General features: G+C 41.6%; 1 pseudogene across 1 annotated transcript; it reads right to left on the reverse strand.

The window, feature by feature from the left end:
- Nucleotides 1-599: 599 nt before the first annotated feature.
- Nucleotides 600-19911, reverse strand: LOC148135628 (Ig heavy chain C region-like; annotated as a pseudogene). The gene is made up of 7 exons (XR_015755306.1): nucleotides 19761-19911; nucleotides 19301-19633; nucleotides 18064-18132; nucleotides 7147-7452; nucleotides 3736-4047; nucleotides 1483-1791; nucleotides 600-1026 (listed from the first exon to the last, which is right to left on the reverse strand). The product of XR_015755306.1 is annotated as an Ig heavy chain C region-like (transcript).
- Nucleotides 19912-20282: the final 371 nt, after the last annotated feature.

A 20282-nucleotide genomic window follows, 5' to 3' on the forward strand; every position in this document is an offset into this window, starting at 1 on the left:
ATTCTGCACAGGGAGCAAGAGGACAGACCATTCATCGTTCCCCTCCCCTCTGCTCCACAACAACTTATCTGTCGATTCTCTTTGGTGTGAAAGTGAAGATACATTCTGTCAACTCATGCGCTGGCGCAAGATCCCTGGCAGTTCCCCAGAAACAAAGGTTACATTCAAACTGTTCTGCATTCTTTAAAATTAAATTTGATTGGAACATACCAATCGTAAAGTGTCTTAACTTTACATTTCCAATTGGTGCAATTTGGTAGTTTAAAACTGACATGAATTTTGTAAGAATGTCAAATGGGGGGAATCAAAAACACAAAGTTCAAAACTCGTGCCCTACCCTTGACATAAAATGGACATTGTCAGATTTTGTCACAGAGGGATTTAGGATGAATAATGTACTTGGTGGAATCCTGCAATGAGTGAGCTTTACTCTGTCTCTGACTCAGGGTGTATCTGAGCAGAGAACATTAACTGCACAAGACACTCGTCCTAGACCTGTTAATAATCCAATTTAACTACACAGATGGAATGTAAGTCAGAGTGAGAAACAACAAATTCAGTATTTAACTCACAACGGGAGGAAAAAAACACTTCATTACTTCTGTTGAATTATTAAATGCAACTTTGAGATTTTTTATTGACATGAATTAACAGTGTCCATCAGTGCAAGTGAAATGTTTACAAAACTCGGTTTACCGCTGGATTTATCGACTGTTCTGTTGATGATCTTCAATGGAATCGCTTCATGTCCCACCACACAGGAGTAAGAAGCACCGCTGGCCCACTCCTCCGCTGTAATGGATAACAGGCTGTAGATGAAGAAGGAGGTGTTGTCACTCTCCGCCATCACCTCGGTGTTCTTGTAGTTACTGGGATTCACCGGCTTGTCATTGTTTGTCCACTTGACGAAGATCTCTCGGGGGGAGAAACCTCTCACTAAACAGGTGAGGGAGAGAAACCTCTGAGCGGAGATTTCTTCTGTTGGTGGCAGGAGGACCGACACTGATGGCTCCAGCGGATTAATCACTGCAGAATATAGGAGACAAATATAAATCAACCAAAAAAAATCCTGAACCAATATCACAATTTCACTAAATATTAAAATACGCCATGTTTAATTTGGGATTTATTCACTTTTGTTTTCTAAAGGAGCAGTATGGTACACATTCTGTTCAGTAAAAAAAGGAAAGTTTAATGTGAAAGTTGTCTCCAAGTTTCCAGCCCACAACGAGGACATTCTGTCCATTTGTCATTGCTGATGGTGACATCACAACCCAGGCTTCTTCCCACCTTATCTGACTTAATCAGAATACAATATCCTTTGGTCCATCTTTTTCTGAATCAGCTACTTAGCTATCCTGCCTTCAGATGCATCATTAATGGCCCCAACGGTGTTGGTTCATTACCAATCAAAGCCTGTCATTGATGTAACTGGATCTGGATTACACATGGGATCCTTTGTGCTTTAATCTCACCGCTCACCTTTCTCCTTGTGGATGGAGTCTCTCAGCGGAGTCGGTAGATTCTGATGGTACACCACACATTCAAAAGTAACGCCACTCAGCCAGGCTTCAGTAGAAATGTCTAATTTGCTGATCACGCTGTCGGGATTCTGTCCAGGCTGCTCAGCAATCTCTGATTTCAGAGGCTTCTTTTCTTGTTTCCAGGTCACATTGACTCCAGAAGGAAGATTGGACACAACGCAGGTTAATGTCACCGTCGCCTCCAGTAAGACTTGTTCTACTGGTGGTGGGAGGATTTTAACGGTGTTAGGGTGGCACTCGGTATCTTCTATGAAACAAAAATCAAAGTCAATGAAAAATGCCCCTTTCTGATACAAACAGCCAATCTTCACATTACTCCTTCACAGGGTGAAGACACCACCTTCAAAATGGCAACTCCAACTATTCTGAAACGATGCTTACTATTGTTGATGTATTTTGATCTGTGAAACATTTGTGATTACCTAGGACATACCCTGTGTAATTATTCCGAAAGAACACTGGCTTTGTAACAAGTGAAACCTATGAAAAAAGTAAAATCATCAAAGATACCATCATGTAACCCATGGAATGACCTTTCTTTCGGAGTTTGTCTCTCACTTAAGACCATCTATTGATACTTGTGACAAGAGTAATCTGAATATAATGAGTTCATTTCCATGTTCATAACCTTTAGGTGCAAGTGCTGCTGGTCACACTGACTGCCAAATCACATCCCAAATTTTGGACAGATTATAATAAATAATTATTATTCTCTTTGCAGAGTTCTAAAGTGTTACAGGAGCAGTGAACAGCCATGGAAATTCTGTTCATTATATTTAACATGATTAAAAATACTTTGCGTTATTGGTGTGATGTCATTCTCTAATTTATGTCATTGTTCCTCGTGGGCTGTGTTTGGAATAGATCTGAAAACAAGACATTGAGTACAGCATTGGATATCGGGAAGGACACCCATCTCCTTAAGTCTTTCCCTCCATTCAGTTAGTTCATAACTGGTCTGTACTTTCACTTTATTTACCAAGCTGCATTTTTTAATTTCTTCATAGAGCAGGAGAGAAAAAAAACAAACAAAAGCGTCTTAAATTAATCTACAAACGCGATGGAAATGTCACTAATTTTATAGACATCCACTACTCACTGTGTAAACCTCGCCACCCCAAACCAGGCTAAATCAGCCTGTCTCAAGTTCCTAGTTCATTCATCCCTATTGTAGCATTCCCACCAGAATTTATTCTCCTGCCTCATCCACTAATTACAGAGAGCATCTTAAAGAAGCTCAGTGAGATCACGTTTATCCCAGTTCATCAAATGTGATAGCCACTTGGTCTGTGGTCTGATCCCATAAATAAAGTTAAAGAGCTCAGTACCAGATAAAAATCGATGTCGTACAATGTCCAATAAACAGGTCATTCCTGAGCAGGGAATGAAGAATTGAACGCATTTTGATTTATTTTCAAGTAAGGGTCACTGCATATTTTAACCACGTCAATTTGATAGAGGATCAGAATAAGGCTGTTCGGCCAATCCAGAGTTTAGATCAGAATGATGCTGGAAAAGCACAGCAGGTCAGGCAGCATCCGACGAGCAGGAAAATCGACGTTTCGGGCTAAAGCCATTCTCCTGCCTTCTCCCCGTACTAAACAAGAGCCGATCTATCTCTGGCTTGAATGCACACAATGGCCTGGCCTCCACAGCCCTCTGCAGCAACATGTTCCACAGACTCATCACCCTCTGGCTGAAGAAATCCCTCCCCATTTCAGTTCTAAACGGTGCCCCTTTGACCCTGAGACTGTGCCCTTGGGTCCTAGTCTCGCCTACCAGTCAAAGCATCTATTCCACATTCACTCGACCTCAGTCTCTCAGTATTTTCTATGTTTCAATCAGATATCTCTCCAATATCCCCCTCCACCCCAAACTTACCCTTGAAGCGGCTACCAGGCAAGGATTCAGCACTCTGAATGCCTCTCCCAGCATGGTCAGGCAACAAACTATTTAACAAAGCTCACTGTCTCTCTATCTATCTTCAACAGAGAGGAAACATGCTTTTCTGACTTGCCAAAAGGTTGAATTATGAGCAATGCTAATGTAACACTCAAACTGAAATGAGATACGTGGCATGTTGGGAAACGAGAAGCTGTACCGTGCTGTTTACTACGCCTGATAAATTAGTGTGTTTGATTCACATCAGAGTTCAGAGTGATTTGTCGCTCTCTCAGTGTGTGTCTCTTACCCTGGAGTGCGGTGATGTTTTTACTTTGAGTGTTCTCTCCATGAGTGACCTGGCAGGTATAGACCGCGCTGTTGTACCATTCACCAGAAGGGACCATCAGCCGACTCGTCACCGAGAAGTTCCCGTTCGCCTCACACATGGGAGACGTGAAGAAGCCAGAATCCAAGCGTCGGCCATTTTTCAACCAACTCATGGAGATTGACTTCGGATGGAACTCGATAATTGAACAGACGACGGTTGCAAACTTGCTGCTTGCGATTTCTTCACTGGAGCTCACAGTTAGGAGAAGAGTTGGTGCGAGAGGACCTGTACCTTTAGGAAACACATCGCATACATTATCCGACGAATTTCATAACAAATACAATCAGTTCTCATATATCAAGGTTTCTTGTGGTTAATGGACACAGGAATCACAATTGTGCAGAGTGCTGGAGAAGCTGGGATCCACACAGAAAGACCAGCAGGACAATGTGAAAGGCTAAAGTTAGAGGACACAGCAAGGGAGTCAAGGAGGCACAGAAACTATAGGCCGGTAATATCAGAAGGGAGATAGCAACGTTGGATGGTATTCGTTTTAATGACAGAGTCTGATGAACAAGGCAGACGAATTACTGGCATAAATGAAGATATGATACCGTTGCTATCACGGAGACATATTGAGAGCCGGGCAGGAGTGGCTATTCAATATTCCAGGATTTAGTGCCTTCAGGCGAGACAGGGAAAGATGGAAAATGATGGGGGTGGGGGTATGCGGTACAGAATGTTGCTTCTGTCGCAATTCTGACAAGAGTATTTTAGGCTGTAAAGAGAAATGAAATCATGGATACCTCCTTGAACAAAGGCAAATGGACAGTACTTCAAAACCAAAATACAGCAAACATAACTACTGGGAGAGCACGATAGACCTTACTATTGGTCCAAAATACCAAGTGCAAATACATGGGCAAATTTCAGAGACATGTAAATTAAATAGGGGAATGAGAAAAGAGGTTTTTAACTTCCTCAGCATAGGCTTGGATATTCATTTTGTCAAAAATTTAGAGGGAGCACAATTCTGAAAATGCCCCGTGGAGAATATTTGAACAAAGTATGTGTTTAATACAGTGAATTTTAATCCAGACCTTGCAAGAGAGGGGTGAACCGGAACTTAACTTTAGGGAATGAAGTCGACCCAGTGGGTAAATCATCAATGGTGGAGCACTTTGCAGACAGTGATGGTAAATCAGTTGGATTTCAGATTGTACTGCAAAGGAATAGAAATTGGCCCAAAGTTCTGAAAAGGGGAAGGACAGTTTTAATAAGATCAGGTAATGACTTGACCAGAGTGGACTGGAAGCTGACACTTATTGGTAAATCTGAGTCAGAGCAGTGTGACACATTTCATAAAGAGACAGGAAAATCACAGGGAGGACATTTCCCAGGAAGCCACTGCGTGGGACCAAGAATGCAGCGGGTTCTGGACACCAAAGGGCATGGAGGGGGAGATAAAGAGAAACAAGGGAGGCTTCCGGTCTATACTGAAATCTCAAAACAATAGAAACTAATATGGAGTACAGAACGTGCAAGGGGGAGTTTGAAAGACAAAGGAATTAGAAGAGCAAAAGAGACCATGAGAAAATAATAGCAGTCAAAATAAAGGAAAATATTTTTAAAAGTTACAGACTCATTCATAATAAAAGAATTATTCGGGAAACAGTAATGCCCATTAAGTGTTATTATTGGAGTGGAGCCGGAGGATTTGGTTGTGGTCAAAACGAATGTGTTGTGTCAGTGTTCACTAGGAAGAGGGACAATGTGGGGACAGAAATCATGGAGGGGTATTGTGATGTACTTTCAGAAATTAGGACACATGACGTGATGTCCTGTGTTGTCTTGCTGAATGAAAAGTGGTTATATTTCCAGGGCAGATGAAAAGTATACCAAGTGGTTGAGCGATGCAAAGGATGAAATAGTTGGGTCGCTGACAATAATTTAGAATTCCTGTCTGGCCACAGCAGTTGTGCCGAGTGAGTGTAGATCAGCCAACGTTGCACTGTTATGCAGGACGAAGGAAGGGATAAATAATGAAAACACAGATGTGTCAAGCTAGTCTCAGTGGTAAGGAAACTATTGAGAAGTGAAATTAGTTTTCATTTGCAAGATAAATCAACAATTTTCAGCACGGTTTTATTGAGAGGAAGTCATGTGTAACAATTTGATAGTAGTTTTCATAGAGATAATTCGATGTCCAGATGATAGCAATAATCAGAGCCAATGGGATCCAAGGTAATTTGACAGATTGGATCTAGAACTGGCTGAGTGATGGGAGCAGGGGATAATAGTCATCGGGTGTCTGCGTGACTGGAAATCTATGTCTCCTGGTGTTCTGTGGGGATTGGTGTTGATTTCCTTGCTATTTCTCTTACATACCAATGATTGAGATTCAAATTTAGGAGGATTAACCAGTGAATTCACAGATGAAATGAAAACTGTCATGTTGGTAAATCATGAGCATAATGGCTTTAGATTGCAGGAGGATATAAAAGGGTTGGTTGTATGTGAAGAGAAAAGTTGCAAATGGAAATTATTCTGAATAAATGTAAGGTGATGTAATTCGGCAGAAGAATCTGTGAGGTATGACGTTTTGAATAGTGGAACCCTGGAAAGGCCTGAGGATCTTTGGTGCATGTACCCACCGATCCCCTATCGTACTGTGTCGTCTGGATAAAGAGGCTAAGAAAGTGGGAGGATATTTGCTTTTATTAGCCTAGACATTGACAATGAAGAGTGGTGAGATGATACTGGAACTTAATAAAACACTGGTTAAGCCATACTGAAGCGTTGTGTGCATGTTATCGAAGGAATGTGATTACACTGAAGGCAGTATTGATGAGATTTGCCAGGGTCTTGCCTGGGTTGGAGGGTTTTAGTTATGAAACTAGTTTAGATGGACAGGGGTTTTCCTTGGAGCAGAGGAGAATTAGGGAGAAGATTATCATGATGTCTAGAATTATTTTAGGCATAGACAGGGTAAACTGGATGAAACCTTTCCCCTTGATGGAGAGATCAATGCCTCAGGGGCACAGGGTGAAGGTAAGGCCAGGAGGTTCCAAGTGGATCTCAGGGGAAAACAAAATCAAACAGAGGGTGGCGTTAGCCTGGAGCTCAGCACCTATAAGCCATGTAGAGACTGAGCCCCTCATAATAAGTATGAAGTATCCTTGCAAGGGCAAGTCACACAAGGCAATGGATCATGTGCTGGCACATGAGACTGGAATAGTTAGGTGGCTGTTATTGATAGGCGTGAATTGGGTGGATCAAAGGGCCTTTTTCCTGTGCTGTATAAGGTGATTCTGTGAAAACGGTTATAAATAATGCCTTATTCATGTTAATCACAGATGATCTGTTTATCTCAGTTCCCACAACACTTACCTGGACATGGCATTACTTTGCTCTTGTGTGACCCGCTGTGTTGAACCTCACAGGAGATTTTGCTGGGGCAATCTACCGCTGACTCGGGCAGGGTTAACTGGCTGCTCAGGGTATAGGTTCCCTTCTTGTTTCTCACTGATGGGTAAGTCTTCAATCCAGTCGTGATTAGCTCCCCACCTTTCTTCCAGGTTACCTTGGTGACGTCAGGGGAATAGTCCATCGCCAAACAACCAAAGATCACAGAACCGGTGTTGTGCTCCTGACAGGAGGAGACCAGGCCATAAAGCGTGGGGGGAGACGGTGTCTCTACAATAGAATGACCAATTGAGGATGTTAGTTTCTGTTAATTTGACCTTATCAGTTACTCAAATGTATCCTCAGCTGTAAACGTTTGCCAGTATGCTCCCGCTGAAGTCGACAGCATAACTGGGGTTTATTTTTGTTTCCTATCAGTTTCTGATCATGATCATTGGTTCCCTCTTTAGAAACATGCCCTCGACCTTGACCATTGCCATATAATTTAGGACGAAGAACATCCTGATCCCACCCCAGTAACTGTTTGAAGATCTCACCAACTGACACTTTCACTGGATTGCTGTGAAGAGCAGAGACGTTTCACAAAATACAAACCAAGGAAATGCAGATTCATCGAAATTCTACAGTGTGTGCAAACAGGCCATTTGGCCCAACAAGTCCACACCCACCCTCTGAAAAGTAACGCATCCAGACCCATTCCCCTACCCTATTATGCTGCAGTTACCCCTGACTAATGCACCTAACCTCCCAATCACTGAACACAACATTTGCAATTCCCCCAACTTGCACATCTTTGGACTGTGGGAGGAAATGCACACAGACATGGGGAGAAAGTGCCAACTCCAAACAGACAGTCACCCGAGGCTGGAATGGAACCCGAGTCCCTAGCACTGTGAGGCAGCAGCACTAACCACGGAACCAGCGTGCTGCCCCACGAGGTGCCGTGCTGCTGGAAATACCCAACAGCTGGCAGTACCCCCGGAGAGAAGTCAGAGTGAATCATAGAACATAGAACATTACAGCGCAGTACTGGCCCTTCGGCCCTCAATGTTGCGCTGCCCTGTCATACTAATCTGAAGCCCATTCCACATACACTCTCCCATGTACGTCCATATGTTAGCCCAATGACGACTTAAATGTACTTAAACTTGGCGAATCTACTACCGTTGCAGGCAAAGCATTCCATACCCTTATTACTCAATGAGTAAAGAAACTACCTCTGACATCTGTCTTATACCTATCTCCCCTCACTTTAAATGGGCAGCACGGTGGCACAGTGGTTAGCACTGCTGCCTCACAGCGCCAGAGACCCGGGTTCAATTCCTGACTCAGGTGACTGACTGTGTGGAGTTTGCACATTCTCCCCGTGTCTGCGTGGGTTTCCTCCAGGTGCTCCGGTTTCCTCCCACAGTCCAAAGATGTGCACGTCAGGTGAATTGGCCATGCTAAATTGCCCGTAGTGTTAGGAAAAGGGGTAAATGTAGGGGAATGGATGGGTTACGCTTCAGCGGGTCGGTGTGGACTTGTTGGGCCGAAGGGCCTGTTTCCACACTGTAAGTAATCTAATCTAATCTAATCTAAAGTTGTGTCCCCTCGTGTTTGCCGTCCCCATACTTGGAAATCAGGTCCAGTGAGCCTTCCTCACTTATCAATGTAAGGTAGAATGTTCTCTCTGGGAGGAAGGTCACTGCAGCAGCAGCACAGGCAGGAGCTGAGCACTGGGACGGGGAGGATGGCTGTCACGGCTGAACTCATGCCAATTGTCTGGAAGTTGAAACATCTCATTTAAAATTATCTGAATTCTGGAGGCCTCTGAAAAATGGAGGACTATTAAGGTTCAGAGACTTTGGAGTGTTACAGCTGAGTATTTACGTAAATATGATTTGAGAAATGAACAAGTAATCTTTAACTTTAAAAACTATCAAACTGACACGCAGTTCACCACCAAACCTCATCTTTCAGACTAACCACTGCACTTACTTTGTCTAGACCTAAATTCCCACTCACATTGACAAACCCTACCCTGCTATACACCCATTCATGCCCGGAACACACAACCCCTATCACACGAAACATATCCAAGGCAATCCATATTGGTAGTGTAGCTGAGCAGAGAGATCTCGGTGTCCATGTACACAGATCCCTAAAAGTTGCCAGCCAGTTTGATAGAGTTATTAAGAAGGCATACTTTGTGTTGGCTTTCATCGATAGAGGGAATGAGTTTCAGAACCACGAGGTTAGGCTGCGGCTGTACAAAACTCTGGTGGGGCTGCACTTGGGAGTATTGTGTCCTGTTCTGGTCAGCACATTATAGAAAGAATGTGGAAGCTTTGGAATAGTTCAGAGGAGGTTTACCAGGATGTTGATTGGTATGGCGGGAAGGTTTAATGACGAAAGGATGAGGGTCTTGAGGCTGTTTTATTTGAGAGAAGAAGATTGAGAGGTGACTTAACTGAGACATAAAAGATAAACATAGGGTGGACAGTGAAAGTCTTTTTCCTTGAATAGTGATGGCTAGCAGGAGAGGACATAGATGACAGATGTCAGAGGTTGTTTCTTTACTCAGAGAGTAGTAGGGCCATGGAACACACTGCCTGCAACAATAGTACACTCGCCAACTTTAAGGGCATTGAAAAGGTCATTGGATAAACATATGGATGAAAATGGAATCGTGTAGGATAGATAGGCTTCAGATTGGTTCCACAGCCCAGCGCAACATTGAGGGCTGAAGGGCCTGAAATGCACTGTAATGTTCTAAATTCTATATTGCAGATGGACATATGATCTCAATTCCTTTCACTTCTTTACACTCCAGCCGCCCTGCACCTGGCCCATGGTAAATCTGGCCCTGACTGGACCTGGCACCATCATTTTCACAACCTCGGACAAAAGCCCACTACCCAAGACATGACCTCAGTCCTTGATCACTGACCTCTCATCTTCCCCAAGTCAACCTGTGCACATTGCATCCCAGCTCCTTTCGCATCTGTGCTTTACCACCCACCATTTTGCCAGACTCCGAGCTTTGCATTTTGACAACACGTCCACCTGTCACTTCATTACAGTGACCTTCCACCCCCGAAACATCCTGGCACTCTGCCAGCCTGGCATCCTGCTCACCTCTCCATAAACCAGCCTGGCAAAGACAGACCTCCTGCATTTCAGCTCAAACTACCCCTCACCTACCAAGCACAATTTGACCAAATTATCCTGTGACCATTACCATTTACCTTGATGCCACCTTGCCAGACAGAGTGCATGCAAGCTTACCCAGCAGCCAGCCAACCCCTCACAGCCTACCAGCCCAAACTCTCCCACATGCCCAATCTAGCCCCTCACTTGCTCACCACCTTCCAACTTTGAGCCTACTCCACCATAAAGTCAGTGAGTCATAAAGTCGTACAGCACAGAAACAGTTCCTTTGGTCCAGCTCATTCATGCTGACCAGAGTTCCCAAATTAAACTAATTCCACTTGCCTGCCTTTGGCCCATATCCATCCCGACCTATCCAGTTCCTGGAGCTGTTCAAATGTCTTCTAAATGTTGGACCTATCTCTGCATTTACCACTTCCTCTGGCAGTTCATTCCAATGTTTTGGACAGTTACAAGATGAAGCTCCAACTCCTGCACTCAGTGCTCTGACCAATGAAGGTACATGTGCCAAACGCCTTCAACACACTAGCTACTTGAGACAACGCTTTCAAGAATCTATGAGTCTGAACCCTCAGGGTCCTCAGTGTTCAATATCACTACCCAGTGCCTTACCATGAACTCTGTAAGACTCTATGAGTCTGGACCCTCAGGGCCCTGTGTTCAACATCACTATCCAGTGCCCTACCATTAACTCTGTAAGACTCTATGAGTCTGGACCCTCAGGGCCCTGTGTTCAACATCACTACCCAGTGCCCTACCATTAACTCTGTATGTTGTGACCTGATTTGTCTTCTCAAAAAGCAACACGTCGTATTCATTTAAATTACACTCCATCTGCCACTCCACAGCCCATTGGCCCAGCTGATCAAGATCTCATTGTACGTTTAGATAACTTTTACTGCCAATTATACCACCAATGTTGGTGTTACGTGCAAACTTACAAACCATGTCCCATTCAATGTTTTCATGGCTTTCAACCAATATTGTACCCTGTTTGCCTTTCTCCCACATATCCGGAGCATTTTTTTAAGGATTGAAGGAATCTATCTCCTTATTGATTTCATTTAATGTTTTGTCCTGAATCAATTTCTGTGGTGGAGAATTCCAAAGGTTCACCATTCTTTTGCTGGACAGTAAACAATCAGGTTCAATGTTATCGGTGTGTTGGGAAGACTGGTGAGCAGCAAGATTAATGATGATCCCATGAATGGAATACCATTCTAGAGGGGCCGAGGGGCCTTCTTCAGCTTCCAGTTTGCATGCTGACATGTCCCTACAGCAGCATGTTCCAAAACTGTGATCCTTGAGGATAAGGGCGCACATGCGTGTAAATGCTTCACCTGAAAGCTCTCCTCCAAATTAGACTTCAACTTGACTCTCAACTATTTCTCTGCCGTTTCCTCTTCCTCAATCACAGCCATGGGACTCACTTCCTAACAGCGCTGTGAACACAAACTTCAGCAATTCAAATAGGCTGATGATAACTGGTTTCTCAAGGCGATATAAAAAGTCTGACACTTCCACACCTGTCTAGAGATTCAAACAACCACTGGAAGAATTGAAAATTATTTGAGGCACTTGTGTGTCTACACAAGATGACATGGTTTCCTTTTGTGTGATTTGACTGTGTTTTCACTGAATGAACAGAACTATTTCTTAATCATGTAATAGGAATGAAGCTTCCCTCATTTTTAGCAAGGCAATCACACATTATATTTCTTTATTCCAGGGAAGTATAGTGTTAAATTAAAGAAATATGATGATTGGGATGTTTCAATTGGAAATTGTCAGAGATTGAAAGTTTACTTTCATGAGCAATTAATTCCAGCCTCATTGTGTCACAGTACTGACAGGAATGTCTTTCAGAAATGGTGTCTCCCTTTGTTACGGGCAGTCGAATCAGTAAATCTGGGATAGTTTTTGCTTGTTAATCAAAGATGTTGAAGAGTTTTAGCCAAAGGGAGACCTGTGGATTTAGCTCACAGATGCTCCATGATCTAAGTAAGTGGTGGAACAGCTCGAGGGGCTGAGTGCCCTCCTCTTGCTCCTACCTCCCTATCATTGTGTCATTCATTAAGCTAGCACTGGCGGTGAACACTTTTTATTAAAATATTTCAACAAATTAATTGTTTCACACATGCTTTAAAAAAAAACCTTCAGTTGATTATTTGGAACGGGATCATTGACATTCTCTATCTGAGTGATCAAAATAACTTCCACCCAATTACAGCAGCCACTGCGCTCTGGAGTGTGTTGTTACTTCATAATAGTTTCTTGTGAAACTACAGCTCGAGATTAGGGCGGTCAAATTCAATGATTCTCTGATATTTAATATCTCTGACCATTCGCAATTTGTTCAAATGCATCTTTTCTCTGAAGAACGTGCTTCATCGAACACAACTTTTTTCAATGAAACAACAAACTTTAAATGCTAGAAAACCAAAATAAAGACAGAAATTTCTGAAGAAACTCAGCAGGCCGAGCAGCTCCTGTGGAGAGAAGGCAAGGTTAACCTTTCGCATTCAGAGACGCCCCCCCCCCCCCCCCCCCCCCCTTCACCAAATTGTTTTCATGTTTTTGGCACAAGAGCTCACACCTGTTGAGATAAACAGTGATTACGTTGGCTTGACTCCTGTTGGAAAAATAATTCTTAGCAGAGATACTGGATGGTCTGAGATAGCAATTGAAGACCAACTGAAAAGCTTTCACCATCTGCTGCAAGTGTTGGATTCAGCGGAACTCCCACCGTACTGAACAATCAAATTCAGCTCCAGCACTGGTTTAATATAAAGTAAAACAGCCTAAGCATAATCTCATCAAATATGCTTCGAAAATGATTCATTCTGGATTAGTTATAAATGATATTGTTAGAACAGCAAGTCAAAAGCTGGGATTTCTTTGAGCACTTACTCCATTAACACCATCTAGCGATGCCCAAAAGCTTGTGAACAAATATTGATCTGGAAAAAGCTGCTAACCACCAAACTTCTGTTTAATATCGAAGAGACACAAGTCAGGACAGCGATTGAATAGATTTCATTGGCCTCTGTGAGTGGAATTCCAACAAACACCCAGTCATGTCAATCTGCTTTCTTGCACTGAAGTAACCTGATAAGAGATTGTGTTACATACCTCTCTAACAGATTGTAAGTGAACACAGGCCACCTGGCACAGAATCAGGGATTCTACCACAACATCACAACAGACCTGAACACAATGAGCTTGACACTATCACGGAGAACACAGCCCACATGTTTTGACAGTACATAAACCATGTTAGTTATTATCACCTTCCAACAACCAGGGATTGTTCCAGAATGTTTGTACAATGAAAGTAACATTTCAACATTTATCGAAGAATGCTTTGACAGCAGCTCCAAATTGTTCAAACTCTATGGGAACTACAGAGGAATAAATCTAGGAATTGCATTGCCATCAATTCACTGTCACTGGATTCCAACCTAGAACTCCCTTCCTCTTTCCCCTGTGAAAGTTGCTGCACCAGACGGTCTACTTAGTTTGGAAAAGATTAAAATGTTTTGAAGTGTAATATGACCGTTTCCAGTGACATTAAAAGCTGATAATAGGTCTTCAAATAATAAGATGCAAAAAAATTCTGATTCTACACTGTGCCACGGAATATGTCCTGCATAACTGAGGCACAAAGAAAATATACAGCATATTTCCCTCTGCCTCGCTCAATCAAATATCTCTTGTTGCCAACAACCAATTTCAAAACTCTTGCTATCTGCCTTTTGTTCCTGAAACGTTCGTTCTAATTGGAACAACTTATTCAGGGCTCTCAATTCTGGGGCACCTAATCGAATATTGTATTTCTGGCAGATAAAAGTGGTTTTGAAGCTCAAGATAAAATTGAACTGTCTGAGATTCAGGTATCCGAACTGGACAATTTACAAATGGTCAGGACCATTGACAAGTTAGTCAGACATAGCACTGAAACAAACTGCACAACAGACTTAATCCTAGAGGATACATTGCTCAACTCCTCACGTCAAATATATTCACTGTAATTGAACATTCATCAGAGGAACTAACCAGAGGATTAATGTGAACAAGAATGTGTTCACAATGAACATAAATAACCACTGAGTTAATAAACTTAATAAGTCATTGTATTTAACCAAATTATTGAGGTGGGAAATATCGCCAATTAAAGCACAGATCCGGAGGAAATGTATTATTCTCTAAATTGTTTTTACATATTCTTAAAACGTTCCTTGAACTGTGGAGATTTTGCATGCACTGCATAAAGTCAATACTGCATTCCAGTGTGGAAAGCATTTCTGTTGAAGGAATTAGGGCAAGGTCATTTTTTTGTTAACTGCTTTTAATGAACGAAAATGTTTAAAAACGTATGAATTGAAAATATGCTTCTCTCTGGAGTTGCCCGCTTTAGCGGATGTCTAAGTAAATGTGGGCACTGTTGCCTCACAGATCCAGGTACCCAGGCTCGCTTCCAGCCTCGGGTGACTGCCTATGTGGAGTTTACACAATCTCCCCTGTGTCTGTGTGGGTTTCCTCCCACAATCCAAAGATGTGCAGGTCAGGTGAACTGGTCATGCTGTATCGTCCATCGTGTTAGGTGCATTAGTCAGGGGTAAATATAGGGTAGGGGAATGGGTTTGGGTGGGTTACTCTTCAGAGGGTCGGTGTCGACTTGTTGGGCCAAATGGCCCGATACATACTGCAGGAAATCTAATCTAAATGATTGTCACACTTAACTAATGTGAGCAGATTCCTTCCGATCGCGACATTGCAATAAATCGGTCAAGTATATTAATTAAAATAAATATTACTCTATTTTCAGTGTCTGAATAAACCATGTGCTCTGTTATCCTCTAGTTCATGTCTTCTGCAAATTTGTGAACACTGCATCCGTCTGAACACATCGATGTAAAATGAATTCTCTGCGTTTGCAGCAAGCACTCCCATGGTTTTAAGAGTAGGGTTCCTACAGTATAGAAACAGGCCATTTGGCCCAACAATTCCACACTGACCCTCTGAACAATAAGTAGTCCACCCAGACCCATTCCCCCTAATGTATATTTACCCCTGACTAATGCACCCTAACCTACACATCCCTGAACACTATGTGCAATTTAGCACAGCCAATCACCTGACCTGCACATCTTTTGGACTGTGGTAGGAAACCAGAGTGCCCGAAGGAAACCCACGCAGACACAGGGAGAATGTGCAAACTCCACACAGACAGTCACCCGAGGGTGGGATCGAATTTGGGACCCTGGCACTGTGAGGCAGCAGTGCCAACCACTGAGCCCCATGCTACCCTGCGAGGTCATGAATGGATTATTTTAATTAATTTGAAATTTGGCCTTGGTCACATAATTCACTGTAGCAGTTGCTCCGAAAGAATGACTCTTCAGTTGATATTTTGTTGTAAAATGTAACTATTTATTTAAAATGCACAGATTGGGAACACCTAAAGCACTGTGCAGATTAAATAATTCAGTTAATGTTTTATTTTATCCAGTAAATCCAGTTTAATCAGGGACATAACAATTAATTAACTCAAGTTACGTGTGAAACTGATCAAAGCAGTGAAACTGACCTGTTCTTCATAGAATTGAGCAGAATTTCCAAATGGTCTTTGCCAATGATCTTTTCCAGCCAGCAAAATATGTATGTAGTGTACAGCGGAATTGAAAGGTGTGTGTTGATCAATTATAACACAGTCATGGCATTTTTGCTCAAGAGCAAGAACTATTCGAACATTAGACTTTTGGAATTCTATTTATATTTCTGTATGACTTGTAAACTGTTAAAAAACACACCTTGTGATTGAACTAGATAGTGGAGTTCTGAATTTGGATTGTAAAGCATGGATTAGATTAATCCTTAATTATTACTTTTAAGTAAAAATGGCGCCCGAAGGTATCTGTTTTCCCTTCATTTCTAAAACCTTTGCGATTTGCCTTTCACTTAATAATAGGCTTTATGAAATTTCACCTCGCATGCTGATTGCATTGAATGAGGAACCTGGAGCGGTTCACTGTCACCAACCGTGTTAACATTGCAAAAACAATGTAGAAACCAGAAACGGTTTCCCAAATATAACATATTTAATGTTACCCAAGCACAGTCCCTCCTCAACAGATCAATGATCACCAGATCACAACACAGTGTGTTTGCAGCAGAACTAGCTCTGCAAACATTTTCAACAGAACCAAGAACATGATGTAACCTCACAAAAAAAAAACAAATTGAAGTCTAACAAAGCTGCTCAGAATCCAGCAAACTAATGATTAAATTGAATAGAAATAGCAAGTCATAACAGCAGCCTTGTTTGTGAGGGGACTTAACACTTAAAGCTGAAACGTTTCTGGCAATAGTTCAATTTATCTCCAACCTGTACACCCTTCTTGATCGTGACAATCTTGTGCAGCGCACAGTAGAGCGGTTGAAGGCAAATATTGATTAATCACTTCATGATCAAAACAAAATTACTGAATGGACAAATATTACCACATTATAATTTTAAGTTAGTTTCAATTACATAATCTGATCAATTCTGCAGTTTCAGATTTTAGTCCCAAATTTTATTTTGAATGAGGCTACTCAAAACAAAATTCAGTTAGTTTACAATTAGAGCTGAGTTTTTGTTTTAAAGTCAATGCATTAAGCACTCGTTTTTTTTTCATTTCTCACACTTCCGGGTTTCTGCCTTAAGTTGTTTTTCAGACCGTTACAAATGGATGTAATGTTTTCACTCAAGCAGAGAAAAATGTGTCATATAATTTTAACAAATGCAGAAATGATTCATGAAAAACCAAAGAACTTCACAAATATTGGTAATGAAAAGTAATCCAGAGAGTCAATCTCCTCACCAGAAAGAAAACACCGATTACAGAAAGCATGAAAACGCTGATCAATTTCACAAACTGAATAAGATCCAATCAACTCAATTCAACAGAATCAAGGAAAATAAAATCAGAATCCAATCAACTCAGAACAACAGATTTGAATGAAACATAATCAGAATCCAAACAATTCAATTCAACAGAATCAAATAAACAATTTCAAAAGCCAATCAACACAATTCAACAAAACCAAGTAAAAACAAAGTCAGAATCCAATCAACACAGTTCAAACCGAACCAACTAAAACAAAGCCAAAATCCAATCAACTCAATTCAACAGAATCAAGGAAAACAAACTCAGAATCTAATCAACAGAATGCAATATAGCACCCCAAGAAAATTTTATGACAGTTTCTAACCTGCTTGTCATCAACAAAATTAACAAAATAAATGCGAAAATATAATCAGGGTAAGAACATATATTCACGAAGTGAATAATGATATTTTAGCATATTTTAATCATGTTTAGTAATATCTCGAACATTTTTGAATTCTTAGCGTTTGTTGTTGATAATAAAACTCACAGTCAGGGTGTCACTGACATTAACCATTATTTATAGCTGACTGATTAAGAGACATTAGGTGTTTCAAGTAACCCAGCCACACAGAATGCCCATCTGATCAAAAAAAGCGATACAACGAGCAACTGACTCCATTATCCCCACTGTAACTATTTGCTGAGCCTTAACTGAAGTCCGTAATCAGTCTGAACAAAAATCAATCCGAACCAAACCAAACTCAGCACAGAATCTGAGTTTCATTTAATTCAGAAATTAGTCACATGTATAGAAAGTTTTTAAAAAGTCACTAAGAAAGTTCAAGGGTCTTACCTGAAGTCACTGTCACCATGGTCCCTTGGCCCCAGTAATCAAGATAGTCACAGTGTTACATTCTCTGGACTGGGTCACACAATAACTAGCTCTGTATAAAACTAATCAAAAATCTGCCATCATTTTAAATTTTCAGAACCACAGGCAAAATAAAGTCACGATAAATCTTCATCACATAATTGCGCTAGTGAATTCTGATCATTCTTGATAAATTTTAATACTGTTTTATACTTCATAGAGTAACACATGAGCTGATTCTCAAAATCCCCAACTGGTGTATCAATAATTACCCAAACACTTTCACAAATTAAATAGTGATACTGGCATTAAACCGCACAGAACTAATACTGACTGCAAGTTAAGACGGTTTGTAGAAGTAATCACTGACTAGTTTCAAACAATGGAGGCTGAATAGGTTTTTGTATTGGTCATAATTGCAGTGTCACCCCAGCTATATCACTGTGAGACACGTTGTGTCAAATACTATGACAGACTGTAAACTGTAAAATGCAGAGAATTTCTTCACTTCCTAGAAAGCAGTGATTCAGACTCCTCTAAAAATGATTCAGTGTGTTATTCCAGCTTTTACGATCCATTGTATTTTGAAAGCTTGGAATACTTTTCCAGGTTTGGTCTGCATTGAACTTGACAATCAACACGAAGAAGGTAGAAAAATTATACATTTGTACAAACTAGCACTACTGGATTGCGTTTAAATTGCATCTCACATTATTTCTCGCTCCTGCCATGGTAGAACTCACCAATTTGAGATAAACACTTGTCAGTGGTTTTTGTATGAGGATGTCGCTGTGCACAACACTGTGACCCACTGTAGTATCACAATGATGTAGACCAGTACACTCATTCTCTGTTCTTTACTCGTGGTCTCAATTTTCATTTGAAAGAGCCATTTAGTACTGATCATGTTTAGAATTGATGCCATAGTTGACATAACAATGAGCAGTGATTTCCTGAGCTGTCAGATATATTAAAAGGAACATTTTGTCCGAGCATTTAATTGATGGAAGTGTTAGCAGTACATGTGACATGCCCAAAACATTGTCCCATTGTGTCAGCAGTTTGCTAGTGTAAATGGTACATTTCCTCTTTGATAGTTTTGTAAGAGGCAGCCTGAGGTCTACTTCAGATTGCAGTTGGTATAATTGCATTTAAAACTCGTACTGACCGTCAGTTTATGATGGAATTGACAAAATGTTCCCTCGAGCTGTTTTTGAACGGGTCCAGCCCTGGTTCCTCTCGCTGTGGTCTCTTGCACAGTAATAGATGGCGGTGTCTTCGATCTTCAGGTTCCCCATGTCCAACGCGAAAATGTTGTTTGAAGTGTCTTTGGACGCAGTAAATCGACCCTTAATCGCTGGCGCATAGCTATTGTCCGATGAACTATAGTAGTACAGCAGCCACTCCAGACCCTGTCCGGGAACCTGTCGGACCCAGTGCATGTAGTAGCTGCCAAGATCGAACCCGCTGGTTTTACAGGTCAGTTTCAGGCTGCCTGCGGGACGGCCAGTCTCTGCCTCTGGCTGGGTCAAAACAACCTCCGACTGGACACCTTTAAAAAGAAAACAAACAAACCATGAGCATTAATGTTGGTGAAATGATGTCTGAGTCTTTTACATTCCTGCCGTAGACTAACATTGAGACAGTCACAAAGAGAGACTTGAACAACAAACACTCACATGATAAGAAAGTCAGTAACAAACTGAGAAAAAGTGTCGACACAATCATTCTGATAACTTGTGGGAAGCGGTTCTGCTAAGATCTTTCTAAACAGAGCCGACCCAGGAGTGTTGAATTACGGTCCAGTGCCCAGGATTTATATGGCCATCGGAAGGGGCAGGCTTACAGCTTCCGCAGGTTGGTTTCCTGCTGGAGGCTCAGACTGGATCCTGGTATCAGCTTGCACAGCCCGAACACATGGGATCATGTCTTTACATGAGGTTCTGCTTAAACATGGACACATACACATCTTGGGATATTGGTTTTGCTGAATAGCTTCTTTGGAAGTAAATTTGAGTAGCTTCAGGTCTGTTTCACTTGATAGTTGCATGTATTTTGTTTAAAAAAAAACAAATTCAACTGGAAGTTAGCTCCATTTATTTCTACATTCATTCACAAGCAGATAAAACTAAAATCAAAGTTCAAACATATAACTAGCTAATAAAACAGTTGAGCTTTTCTTCCCTGGATACTGCAAGTCT

The sequence above is a fragment of the Chiloscyllium plagiosum genome, unplaced genomic scaffold, assembly GCF_037043375.1.
Source record: "Chiloscyllium plagiosum isolate Xiang-an unplaced genomic scaffold, Cpla_swu_hap1 HiC_scaffold_49, whole genome shotgun sequence".
Lineage (NCBI taxonomy): Eukaryota > Metazoa > Chordata > Chondrichthyes > Orectolobiformes > Hemiscylliidae > Chiloscyllium > Chiloscyllium plagiosum.